General features: G+C 50.3%; 1 protein-coding gene across 2 annotated transcripts in view; it reads left to right on the top strand.

The window, feature by feature from the left end:
• The first annotated feature begins 11,235 nt into the window (after positions 1–11,235).
• Positions 11,236–13,212, top strand: part of DRC1 (dynein regulatory complex subunit 1) — a 183,987-nt gene continuing 182,010 nt past the window's right edge. For both annotated transcript variants that reach the window (XM_088465731.1, XM_088465730.1), the window contains exon 1: positions 11,236–11,339. The gene's annotated coding sequence lies outside the window, so the exon portion shown is untranslated. The remainder of the gene's footprint in view (positions 11,340–13,212) is intronic.

Here is a 13,212-nt window from a genome sequence, read left to right as displayed (position 1 = left end):
CCCCCACCTAGTGCCTCACCCTAGCCCCCCCCCCCCCACCTAGTGCCTCACCCTATAAGTGCCTCACCCAAGCCCTCCCCCCCCCCCCCCCCTAGTGCCTCACCCTAGCATTCCCCCTCGGGATGTCAGCAGCCAGCATGCCGACTACATCCCATTATCAGAGGAACGACCACAATATTGTGATATGTGCAGTTTTATCTGGACATAGAATTTTTCATCCTTTTTAAGGAGCAAAATGAAACGGCTAAAAATAAGCTTTTGTTGTAACCACCACTGAGGTCACAGTCTAATGGTGCGTACACATGGTACGATCAGTTAGCATTAGCGATATTGCTGACTGATTGTCCTGCACCTTCCTGGAATGCTGGATGATCGATATCAATCATCCAGCACACCGCCAACGACCCGCGATCGTGGCTCCCCTATAGTAACCTGGTCGATATCGACCAGGTTGGACTGCAGCAAGGGCGATGGACGATATTGTTATCGTCCATACGTGCCCGCGCATCGCATGTCATTGGTGGGTTGGAAGGGACCAAAAAAATGCACGGTATTAACGATACGTGTATGCAACATAAGGTTATGTTTCACAATTCAGAATTTTCTTTAATAAATCTGTCTTCATCCTAAGCATTAGAATAACAGCCCCTGGACTCTCCCTCACCTGGTCCAAGGACAGTATGAATTTTCCAGTAGGAGAATGATTGACGAGGAAGAGCTGGTGGGATCTGGACAAAGGACATTTTTGGATTTCTTAGTTGGGAGGAGATGGCCTTCTGCTACAGGGGTATCATCCGTCTATATTTCTAGGCACTGTCAGATCCTGCTGCCATGGCGTGTGCTTCATGCCTTTTACTGAATGGGTGTCTGCCGTCCCATGGGACCAAATATAGCTAAACGGACTTTACCCGTCTGCCTGATGCTATGCAATAATATAGAATGGTCAAAAGCAAAAATATAATGAAGTACAAATGTGCTGGGAGATGTAATTCACCAAATGTCACAGGTCAGATTGCTGTGATGGCGCGTGTCCATAAATTGGAAGACTAGGGTTGGGGCCTGTAGTAATAACACACATCATCCTGCCCTGTACTTTGCAATCGCTGCTAGACGCGTTTGTGCGGGGCTCTTTTCCCAGCTCCGACTGTGCTTAAATTGCCCATCAATCTATTTTTCCTGCAATAAATTAGGTCTCAGAACGTGAAACGCCTTCTGGCCGCTCATCTTGGGTTTATATGCCAGGCTGAGAACGTGGGCATTAGATAATGTTAGCCAGCGTATTTATATGTGCAGGACTGTGCTGAGTGACCCGTCATGAGGAAAGGCCAGTAAGGAAAGCTTGCAGTATGACGCAGCTGGTACATTCTCCTCCTTCAGGTAACTTGGACTTAATAAGCTTCTGCAGCTCACAGAATTGAGGAGTTTTGTGTGGTCACCTATTTATATAGCACTGACCTATTGTTTTATTACTCTATTATTATCTAGGACGGGGAGACCCATACCGACACCACACCTTCTCAGGTCATGAATCTAGATAAAGTAACGGTTTCAGCTATAGGAAATCGTCTACAAAAGTAATCTGAAGGTGGAAATGCTCTTTAAATATCTTGAATATTTATTCTCTTCTGCATCGAGTCTTTATGAAAAGGCCGATCTCTATGATGAGCTTTATATACGAAATGGTTGGATCTTTCCATAAAAAAAAACAAAAACCTATTACACCTAAACTTGTGCTATGTTTATTATTAAAATGATACTTGCAGTGTGATCCTTATCCCCAGCAATGTATGCAGGGAGGTACACTCCAATCCTAGCTGTATGTGGCCAAAGATTGTATGTCTGCCTGTACTCTGCCGTTCATTGTAATGCTGAAACACTAACTGGTGCCTCAAACGTGGAAGCACATTATTCTAGAGTGTCATTCAGTATTGTAGCATGAAAGAGTCCCAGCACTGGGACTAAGGGGCCCGGGGCCAACCATATCAAATTATTACTGTGCCACAAAACATTACGAGGGCCAGAATACGTTCTGGGGTCTGAGGAAGTGTGATTATCACCAAAGAAGGCATGGTCTTCTGTTCCTGTATCCGGGTTGACCGACAAAAGGTCAACAATGTATAGGTTGACACTTTTTTTTTTTTTTTCCCCAACAATTTTAAGATTAGGCTACGGTTAGGATTAGGCACAGGCTTAAAATACCAAAAAAAGTTCACCTTTTTTTGTGTTGACCTTATATACCACACTTACCGGTGGCGTGCATTATCCCACTGCTGCTGGCGTTTGCCATTGCCATGGTAATATAAGACGTGCTGCTTATCCATGGAAACCCAATATATGAAGCTCCTGAGGAACGGGTTCCCTTGCTGTATTTGTTTGGGACTCCATACACACTACAAGGTTCAGCACTCGGGGACCCTGTGTGGCCTACCGCTTAGCAGTATGACAGTTGATGAGGGTAGATTTATTACAATTGCCACCAGCTATTTATATAGCGCACACATTCTACCGCACTTTCTTCTTCAGGGTCCATAGGCTCCACAGGAAGACCTTGGGGTATAGCTTGGGAATCAAATCCGAGCACCACCCTGTTAAAGCTTTCAGCTCCCAGGATGCATTGGGACCACTCTCCCTATAACCCCGCTCCCGAGCCAGCGGCACCTCAGTTTGAGTTGGTGCCCGGTAGGAATTGGATCACTGTTATTGCAGAGGGGCTGCCTAGCAGCAGCCCCTTAAGCTATTTTATTTTCAGAATTAAGTCCATTGCACGTCTCTGCTGCCGCTCCGTCACCCCGCCAGCTCCGCGACGCCAGTACCGATCTGGGGATGTTGGCGGGACCCAGGGGTCCGGGCTAGCTGGGCCCCGTGGACTTCCCAGACTGTGGCCGGCTTTATGGGGACATGTGTGAGCACTAATTGTCTCTGGTCTCAGGGGACAGACCGGAGGCGCTGAGGTGGACGCAGGCCCCCCATACTCTGCATTTCCACTAGATCACCAGGGACAGTTTCGCTGCGGGAACCCGGCGTCCCAGGGGTAAATATTCGGCCAGGGGAGACAGCCTTAACTGTCGTAGCGGCTTCTCAGCTCAGCGCGTGTTTCCTCTAAGGTCTGGCTTTGCTGAGCTGCTTCTTCCTTGAGCCACGCTTTCTCTGAGGTGTCCGGTGGCCATTTTATCTCTGTGGTGCATCGCAGATCTCCTAAGACGGCGTTTGGTCCGGCCCCCTGCGTACGTCGCCTTTGGGTCTGTGTACAAAGCGCTATAGCCTTCCCAGACACTGAATCTGGGCAGTTGAATGTTTGCAGTATATTATATGTATATATATTTCTACTTCAGCTTCCTTGGGCTCCACAGGTGACCTTGGGGTTTAGGTGGATGACGTAGGCAGTTAGGTAAAGCCTCCAGAGAATACTGCGCGTGGTATCCCTAGACGGGAACCACCGCAGGGCAGCCCGTTAGCGCCGGGTAGGAGATGCCCGGCGCCGGTCAGCAGTGGCGCTCGGACCCCCCATACCCCGGCGTCCACTATGCCACCGGGGACGAATAAGTGCTGGGCTGCAGGAGGAAGGATCTGTCCCCGGCGGTTCTTATTCTGGCCGTGGAAGATGGCACGCCTGCACAGCGGCCGGCCCCTCCCCCCCCACTCTGTGCGTCCTTGCTCTGCTCTCAGGCCATGCTGAAGTGGTCTCCTCCTACAGGCACCACCTCCAGCAAGCATTTGGGGGCTATTTTCGGACTCCCAGGCAGCGGTGAGTAGCTGGTGTCCTGTGTCCCCCTACATACTTCGATTCCCGGATCTGGTATGTAGGTGCAGCATTCATTAACCCTTTGGTTTTGAAGTTGATTTGCAGCACTTTTAACCCTTTCAGTCTTCAGTGACTTTAAGGTTGATTTAAAGTGCCAGGTAACGTGGAGTTTTTTCTCCTGCATTGTTTGTGACTGTTTGCTAGCATCTGAATGTGTCTGCTTTACTTTCTTCTAAAAATAAGGTATATTGCTGTACACTGTTTTTCCGTTTAACCTCTGACTTACTGTCCATGTCGGGTTAGGTCACAAACAGTAGTGGTGTATACCCCCTATTTAAACACCAATATCTCCTTTCACCATGTCCAGCGGTGAGGATAATACCCGTGTGTCTATCCCTGCCTTGCAGTCTTGTGTGCGTTATACTGCTGGCATTGGGGAGACTGATGTGCTGCGTGAGGGTTTATGCGGCAGGTGTTCTACTGTTGTGCTGCGTGAGGGTTATGCGGCAGGGTCCCTCTTCAGTCCTAGGGACTGCGCAAGAACCCCCGTGGGCGTGCTTTGCTCAGGCACTGCAGACGCTTATGGTTCGCATGGCTGTGACCCCTATGCTCCCCCAAGTGGGGTCTTCACAGCATCCGCTGGTTCTGGCTCCTATGCCACAGATCCAGTTGGCACCGCAGTTGGTTAATGTACCACAAGGGGCTCAGGTCAACCCGTCTGACCCTGTTTCACTATCTAGGACCCCTAGGGTGCTGGCAAAAAGGCCTTCTGCGTCTCCTCGCCATCCCTATGTGGACGAGGATGACAGGTCGTCCGAGGACGTTGGGGTGCTTCCAGAGTCTGACTCGGAACTATCCCCAAGGGATGAGCAGCACAAGTCCAGTGTTTACATTCCGGGCCTGGTCCGAGCAGTAAAAGAGGTGTTGGTTATTGAGGAGGAAGATGCTCCTCCGGCTGTTAAATCTAAACACCCCTTGTATAAGAGGGTTAAAAATTCTACAGCCATTTTCCCTCTGTCAGATCAGTTAGTAGATCATCTGGAGGAGGCGTGGAGGGCTCTGGCGAGACAGAAATGGGTTTCACCTCCTGTAGTGGACTCCTATGTAACACGCTTAGTCAGAAGTGTGACCTTACCTATGTCTTCCATTGCGTCCTTAAAGGACTCAACTGACCGGAAGGTGGAAAACTGCCTAAAGTCCATTTACTCCTTGTCAGGAGCAGTGGCCAGACCATCTATGGCAGTGGTTCTCAAACTCTGTCCTCAGGACCCCAGCAGATGCACATCCCTGTCCTGATGCTCAGAGGACCAGTTGTCCCTGGTGGACAAGATACGTTACTCAGCTACCTATATGAATGAGGCAGCTCTGGATGTCAGTTTGTTATCCTCCAGAGTGTCAGCCACGGCTGTCACAGCGCGCAGGTCCTTATGGCTCCGGTCCTGGAGGGCGGATGCGGACTCTAAGAAGGGTCTGGAAGTTTTACCCTACAACAAGAAAGTGTTGTTTGGCCCAGATCTAGACAAGATCGTGGACACTTTAGCAGCGGCCAAGTCGGCTTGTCTGCCATCAGCCTCTGTCCTCTCTGGTTCCCGAACTCCATATGACGGGACGGGCCTCCCTTTGGGGGACCCCACAGTGGGAGGCCAACTTCAGTTTACCCAGTACTGGCATCAAACCACAACAGATGCCTGGGTAAGAGAGGTGGTCTCTCGGGGTTATGCCATCTCGTTTTGCAACCGACCCCCTCACCAATTCTTCCACTCGGACGTCTCCCACAAGGACAAAGCCTTATTGATACAGGAGGCGGTATGTTCCGTGTGCAAGGCAGGAGTGCTTGTCCCAGTACCAGACCCCCAGTGGGGCATGCGGTTTTTTTCCAACTTGTTTTTGGTGCAGAAGCCCAATGTGACCTACCGCCCTATCCTGAACCTCAAGTGCCTAAACAGGTTCCTCAAGGTTCCTCGTTTCCGGATGGAGACTCTACGTACTATCATACTGGCTATGGAACCGGGGGATTTCATGGTATCCCTGGACATCCAGGATGCCTATCTGCATATCCCGATTGCGGCTTTGCATCAACTGTTTCTCAGGTTCACTGTGCAACAGCAACACTTCCAGTTCCAGGTGTTACCCTTTGGCCTATCCACGGCCCCTCGGGTATTTACAAAAATGTGTGGCAGTGATGGCATCCCATCTGCGGCTGCAGGGATCCACCTATTAACATATCTGGATGATCTGTTGCTTCTGGCAGGATCTGAAGAGGTACTTCTCCATCAACTCCAGATGCCCATCTCGGTGCTTCAGTCACATGGATTGGTCATAAATTGGGAGAAGTCGTCTCTAACTCAGTCGCAGAGGATGCTGCAGCTAGGAGCTCTATTGGTCTCACATCAGCAAAGGATCTTCCTGACATCAGACAAGATCTCGGTGTTGCAGACGCGTGTACGCAAATGTCTCCACAGTCACCGGGTCTCTGTGCGTGCAGCAATGCAATTGCTGGGGTCGATGGTGTTGACGTTCGACATGGTGGAGTATGCGCAGTTTCATTTGAGGCCTCTACAGACATTGATCCTTGCCCGATTGGACAGATCACCTTGGAAATTGAAGGCACAGACAATTGTACTCTCCCCGGAAGTCAAGTTGTCTCTGGCTTGGTGGCTGCAAATTCAGCACCTCGTCCAGGGCCGCCCCTTTTGGATACCGGACTGGACCCTACTGACAACTGATGCCAGTCTGCGGGGTTGGGGCGCAGTGTCAGGTCCCCACTCCTTTCAGGGTCGGTGGACGCTAGAGGAAACCGTCCTTCCAATCAATATATTCAAACTAAGGGTAGTCTTCCTGGCTCTCACAAGAGCAAGATACATCCTACAAGGAAGTCCTGTGCAGGTGCGGTCAGACAATGCCACGATGGTGGCATACATCAACCACCAGCGAGGAGCTTGAAGTCAGGCGGCCATGCGAGAATTGTCACGCATCCTGACATGGGCAGAAAGCCATCTGCCGGCCATATCGGCAGTGTTCATACCCAGGGTCCTCAATTGGGAGGCGGACTTCCTCAGCCGTCACGACATGCATCCAGGGGAGTGGTCTCTTCACCAGGAGGTGTTTCAACTCCTGGTGGACAGATGGGGCCTGCCGGACGTGGACCTAATGGTCTCCCGACACAATTACAAACTACCAGTGTACGGATTGAGGACAAGAGACGCAGTCGCTCTACTAGTAGATGCTCTGTCGGTCAGGTGGACCTTTCGGTTTGCGTACCTTTTTCCTCCGGTGTCCCTTCTTCCTCGCATACTCAGAAAGTTCAAGCAGGAAGGAGGCAGGCTCCGGCTGGTGGCTCCAGCGTGGCCATGGAGGCACTGGTACTCAGATCTTCAGAGTCTGTCGATAGACACTCCGTGGTTGTTACCTCAACGTCGGGACCTGTTGCCGCGGGGTCCCTGCCTTCACCGGATCTGGGTCACTTGGCTTTGATGGCATGGCTCTTGAGGCATCCCTCTTAAGGTCAAAGGGCTTCTCTGGTGCGGTGGTTAACACCTTGATGAGTGCACGAAAGCCAGCCTCTGCCAGGATTTACCACAGTGTGTGGCACTCCTGCTTTCAGTGGTGCACCCCTAAAGGGTATGATCCTCCGACGTTTAGGATTTCCAGGATACTGGCTTTCCTCCAGGCAGGCCTGGACCTCAGTCTCCGCTTGGCTTCACTGAAGGTACAGGTTTATGGCGTTTGCATCTGCCAGGAAAGTGTCCGAATGGGGGCACTCTCCTGTGACATATCCAGAAGAGGGAGCCACCAGGACAAGGTTGTGAGTCGCACTAGTCCTGTGTTTCTTCCTAGGGTGGTTTCTAAATACCATATTATTCAGGAACTTATTGTACCGGCCTTTCAGGCACCAGTCCTCTCGGCAGGTGAGGCCTCATTGGCTGTGGTCCGTGCTCTCAGGATTTGCGTGGACCGTACCAGTTCCTTCCAGAAATCCGACTCCTTATTTGTGTTCTATGTATTTCACATACAAGGATGGCCTGCCAATAAACAAACATTGGCTAGATGGCGTCGTGTGACTATCTCAGAGGCTTACACACACACACGCACGGGCCTGCTGGTTCCGGCTTCTGTTAAGGCTCATTCTACTCTTTCTGTGGGCCCCTCGCCTATTCAGCTTTGTAAGGCAGCCACGTGGTCTTCTATCCAGACCTTTCGAAGGCTCTATGCATTTGATACCTTCGCCTCTCAGGATGCTTCCTTTGGGTACAGGATTCTCCTCTCAGCACAGGAGCGTCCCCACTCTTAAAAGTACTGCTTTGGGACATCCCCCAAGGTCTCCCTGTGGAGCCTATGGACCCTGAAGAAGAAAATGACAACAAAGGTAAGTTCTTACCATAACTAACTCTCTTTCTTCGAAGTCCATAGTGTCCACAGAACACCTGCCCTGATGCACAAGTCTTCATATGGGCGATTTTTGCTGGTCACCGGTTTCCTGTCTCCTTTTCTGTGAGTCTTTCTTGAGTGTACCAGTCTTCCATCTCTCTAATCCTCATCCGGCCTTTGGCTTATTACCAACTGAGGTGCCTCTGGCTCGGGGGGTGGGGTATAGGGAGAGTGGGCCCAGTGCATCCTGGGAGCTGAAGTTTTAACTGCGTAACAAATAGACAACGCTCACAGATAAAGGGATAACAAGTTGCCATTAGCTGCTCCCTTTGGGAAGTGTCCCTACTTCCCTGACATAGATACAGATAGAAAGGTGGAAAGCGCTCTGTGGTAATTGAATATATAGATATGACTAATATGTATGTACGGTTAAGTGAAATTATAGCCTCTAATGTTGTAATGGCTCAGTTGTGTTGAAAACTCCAATTAGTCCATAAGGTGTCCTCATGTATGAATAACAGGGACAACTTCAGGTGCACAATAACTTGAGCCTGGGAGTTCGGAGTTAATGTCCAAAATACAGGCTTCACTGTTCAAACAGGCATAAGAAACACGCCAGTCTGTTATGGGTTGGCCAGAATGGGTGAAGTTAGTCGCGTATAGATTTGTCAGTTGACAGTATAATCATAGATCTATATTAGTTAGGCAAAAACTTTAAGCAGAGTTTCGTGTAAATGAAGTGCAGACCTTATCCAAAAAAATGCTGTAGGTGCCACCTCGGGAACAAGGAACGCAGGATCAGGTTACTACGGACACTATAATTTCACTAAACTGTACATACATATTAGTCATATCTATATATTCAATTACCACAGAACGCTTTCCTCCTTTCTATCTATTTAACTGTGTGGTGTCCGAAATGGTTCTCATCACCTACACCCCAAGGTCTCACTGTGGACCCTATGGACTTTGAAGAAATAGAGTTAACAAAGGTAAGTTCTTACCATAACTGTCATTTTTGAGGTAAATATGTTGGGACACAGTGCAGAGCCTCTGGTACAACCCTCCCAATTACTAATTATGTACTTGGGAGGGGTTTAATTTGCATAATTTGGCCAAAGAAAGACATATCTGTTTTCAGGTGAATTTCTCAAAAAAAAAAAAAAAAAAAAAGCTTAATAAAGGTGTGAGGACATGAGATGTGTGTTACAAATGTACTGGCAGCATCTCAGTCATTGCAGAGATCAATTTACTTTTTAGTCCTTTTGTGTTCAACTTCCCGTCTCCTAGTGTATGTGTGATCATTCTCAGGACACACATTTTCATTAGCATGTCTATTATGTACTGTAATAATGTAAGTTATTGAAATGTTTAATACTGGATAAGCCTTGATGTTAGCCTGGTCCATATGTCTGTGTTAGAGCAAGGTGACACCTCCCAAAACAAAAGACCCTCTAAGTTAATTCCCACCTCCCCAGGGGACGCTCAGGATTTACTCCTCCTTCCATTCGCCTGTTTTGTGCTTCACATGAACCTGGTAGACTGAACGGAACCATCCCAGCAGGTGTTCGTCAGGGAAGTAATACCCAGAGGAGGTAGGAGAAAGTGACAGCATAAGGGACTCGCACCAATCAGGAAACGGTGCAACCCCCCTGGGAGGTCACAATATCGTGGGAAATTGGAAGATTTTAAAACAGGTCACTGAAGGCAACTCCACATGTTCGTCGCTGACTTTGGCTAAGAGGCCTCGCTCTGCCATGGTACTAGTGGAACGCATCACCAGTTCTGTGGATTTATACTTTGGAAATTCTGCAAGGACCTATACGCTATTCATTGCTGTGTGTTCTGTGATTAGCTTCTACTGTATGGGATCCTGGAATCAATTGTTTGGACCCAGGGACTATCACTGCTGTGTGATCTCTGATAGTTTCTACGTGTGGGGTCCTGGAAGCGATTGAGTGGACATACGCTATTCACTGCTGTGTGATCAGTGATAGTTTCTACTGTGGGGACTGAGGGTCTCTAGCTATTTTGTGGAATTGTTCTGGGACATTATACTCTACTGGGACTGCCTCTGCCTGGACTGCTACCTGTTTATTGCCCGTTCACTGGATTTACTGCTTGTCCTGACATATTATCTATTTCTGTGTGCTGTGGAAAAATAAACCATCACGTTGGTTTCATCTGCTCGGTGTCTGGGTGATTGAGAGAACCCCGTATCCTCACAAAAGGGTTAAATGATGGGCGGGAAGGGACGTGGAGGTGTAAGTGATGGGCGGGAAGGGACGTGGAGGTGTAAGTGATGGGGGACAGGGACGTGGAGGTGTAAGTGATGGGGGACAGGGACGTGGAGGTGTGAATGGGGACAGTTATGTAGATCGGCAGGGTACGAGATAAGGCTGACCGTCCATGGTTTGCCACCGATGGTCAATGGATTGCAGTTCAGGTTTGCACGGCCGCGGGCTCGTACCCTCTGTCCATTCGGGGTGTCAACCATCTATGGTTTCCTGCCACTGGTTTGAAACCACTCCCTATGGATTGTGGGGGCTGCCATGGACAACCCCAGCGTGAGGGCTGCAGGGCCCAATGCTAATAATGCCATCTTCCTCCCCGGGCCAGCACAGGTGTATACAGTGAGGGTGGCATGGTGAGGTACCAGCTGGTGAGGAGGAGTTAATGACATGGCCACATGTAGCTGTCTCTGTAATAGTAATAACAGTGGGGTGGTCTTTATATATAGTGTGACAGTGCAGGACAGGGAGCACCACAGCCCCCAAATCCCACTGCTGGTAACACAGCCCCCAAATCCAACTGCTGGCAAAGGGGGTACACTGCCTTCTCCTGATATAAGGGTGGGGAGTGTAGTAATGCCCCTTCCAGGCTGTATGTACCAGGGTGGGTGACTGTGTATTATAACATGGCGTTTGTCATCCTGTTACATGAGGGAGCAAAGCATGCGGGGGAACTATAAGTCCCAGCATGACCCGTGCATAGCCCGCCCTGGTATGTCTCTGTCTGTCTGTGCGATCCCAGCAGCATCCGTACCGTACATTACTCTGAACTACATCTCCCATCATGCGTCACGTTGACCAGGCCCCGCCCAGATTTTACGACACCTACAGTGTGCCCTGATCTCAGTCACCAGGGGGCGTGATCTACAGCAGCCGGCGTCTCCTAGCAACGGGACCTAACAACGGCGGCGGCAGGAGTGAGAGCAAGAGAGAGGCCGGTGAGAGAGCGGAGCCCCCCAGCACCCCCGTAACCCCGCACCCCCGTATCCCATTACATCCTCACCCCGACTCTCTCCACATACACCCATTCCCCATTACATCCTCACCCCGACTCTCTCCACATACACCCATTCCCCATTACACCCTCACCCCGACTCTCTCCACATACACCCATTCCCCATTACACCCTCACCCCGACTCTCTCCACATACACCCATTCCCCATTACATCCTCACCCCGACTCTCTCCACATACACCCATTCCCCATTACACCCTCACCCCGACTCTATCCACATACACCCATTCCCCATTACACCCTCACCCCGACTCTCTCCACATACACCCATTGCCCATTACATCCTCACCCCGACTCTATCCACATACACCCATTCCCCATTACACCCTCACCCCGACTCTCTGCACATACACCCATTGCCCATTACATCCTCACCCCGACTCTATCCACATACACCCATTCCCCATTACATCCTCACCCCGACTCTATCCACATACTCCCATTCCCCATTACATCCTCACCCCGACTCTATCCACATACACCCATTCCCCATTACATCCTCACCCCGACTCTCTCCACATACACCCATTCCCCATTACACCCTCACCCCGACTCTATCCACATACTCCCATTCCCCATTACATCCTCACCCCGACTCTATCCACATACACCCATTCCCCATTACATCCTCACCCCGACTCTATCCACATACTCCCATTCCCCATTACACCCTCACCCCGACTCTATCCACATACACCCATTCCCCATTACATCCTCACCCCGACTCTCTCCACATACACCCATTGCCCATTACATCCTCACCCCGACTCTATCCACATACACCCATTCCCCATTACATCCTCACCCCGACTCTCTCCACATACACCCATTCCCCATTACATCCTCACCCCGACTCTCTCCACATACTCCCATTCCCCATTACATCCTCACCCCGACTCTCTGCACATACACCCATTGCCCATTACATCCTCACCCCGACTCTATCCACATACACCCATTCCCCATTACATCCTCACCCCGACTCTCTCCACATACTCCCATTCCCCATTACATCCTCACCCCGACTCTCTCCACATACACCCATTCCCCATTACATCCTCACCCCGACTCTCTCCACATACACCCATTCCCCATTACATCCTCACCCCGACTCTATCCACATACACCCATTCCCCATTACATCCTCACCCCGACTCTCTCCGCATACACCCATTCCCCATTACATCCTCACCCCGACTCTCTCCACATACTCCCATTCCCCATTACATCCTCACCCCGACTCTCTCCACATACACCCATTCCCCATTACATCCTCACCCCGACTCTCTCCACATACACCCATTCCCCATTACATCCTCACCCCGACTCTATCCACATACACCCATTCCCCATTACATCCTCACCCCGACTCTATCCACATACACCCATTCCCCATTACATCCTCACCCCGACTCTATCCACATACACCCATTCCCCATTACATCCTCACCCCGACTCTCTCCACATACACCCATTCCCCATTACATCCTCACCCCGACTCTCTCCACATACACCCATTCCCCATTACATCCTCACCCCGACTCTCTCCACATACACCCATTCCCCATTACATCCTCACCCCGACTCTCTCCACATACTCCCATTCCCCATTACATCCTCACCCCGACTCTCTCCACATACACCCATTCCCCATTACATCCTCACCCCGACTCTATCCACATACACCCATTCCCCATTACATCCTCACCCCGACTCTCTCCACATACACCCATTCCCCATTACATCCTCACCCCGACTCTCTCCACATACACCCATTCCCCATTACATCCTCACCC

This window comes from Taudactylus pleione, unplaced genomic scaffold, assembly GCF_031769625.1.
Source record: "Taudactylus pleione unplaced genomic scaffold, aTauple2 ptg000063l, whole genome shotgun sequence".
Lineage (NCBI taxonomy): Eukaryota > Metazoa > Chordata > Amphibia > Anura > Myobatrachidae > Taudactylus > Taudactylus pleione.
This window is presented reverse-complemented; position numbering and strand designations above follow the sequence as displayed.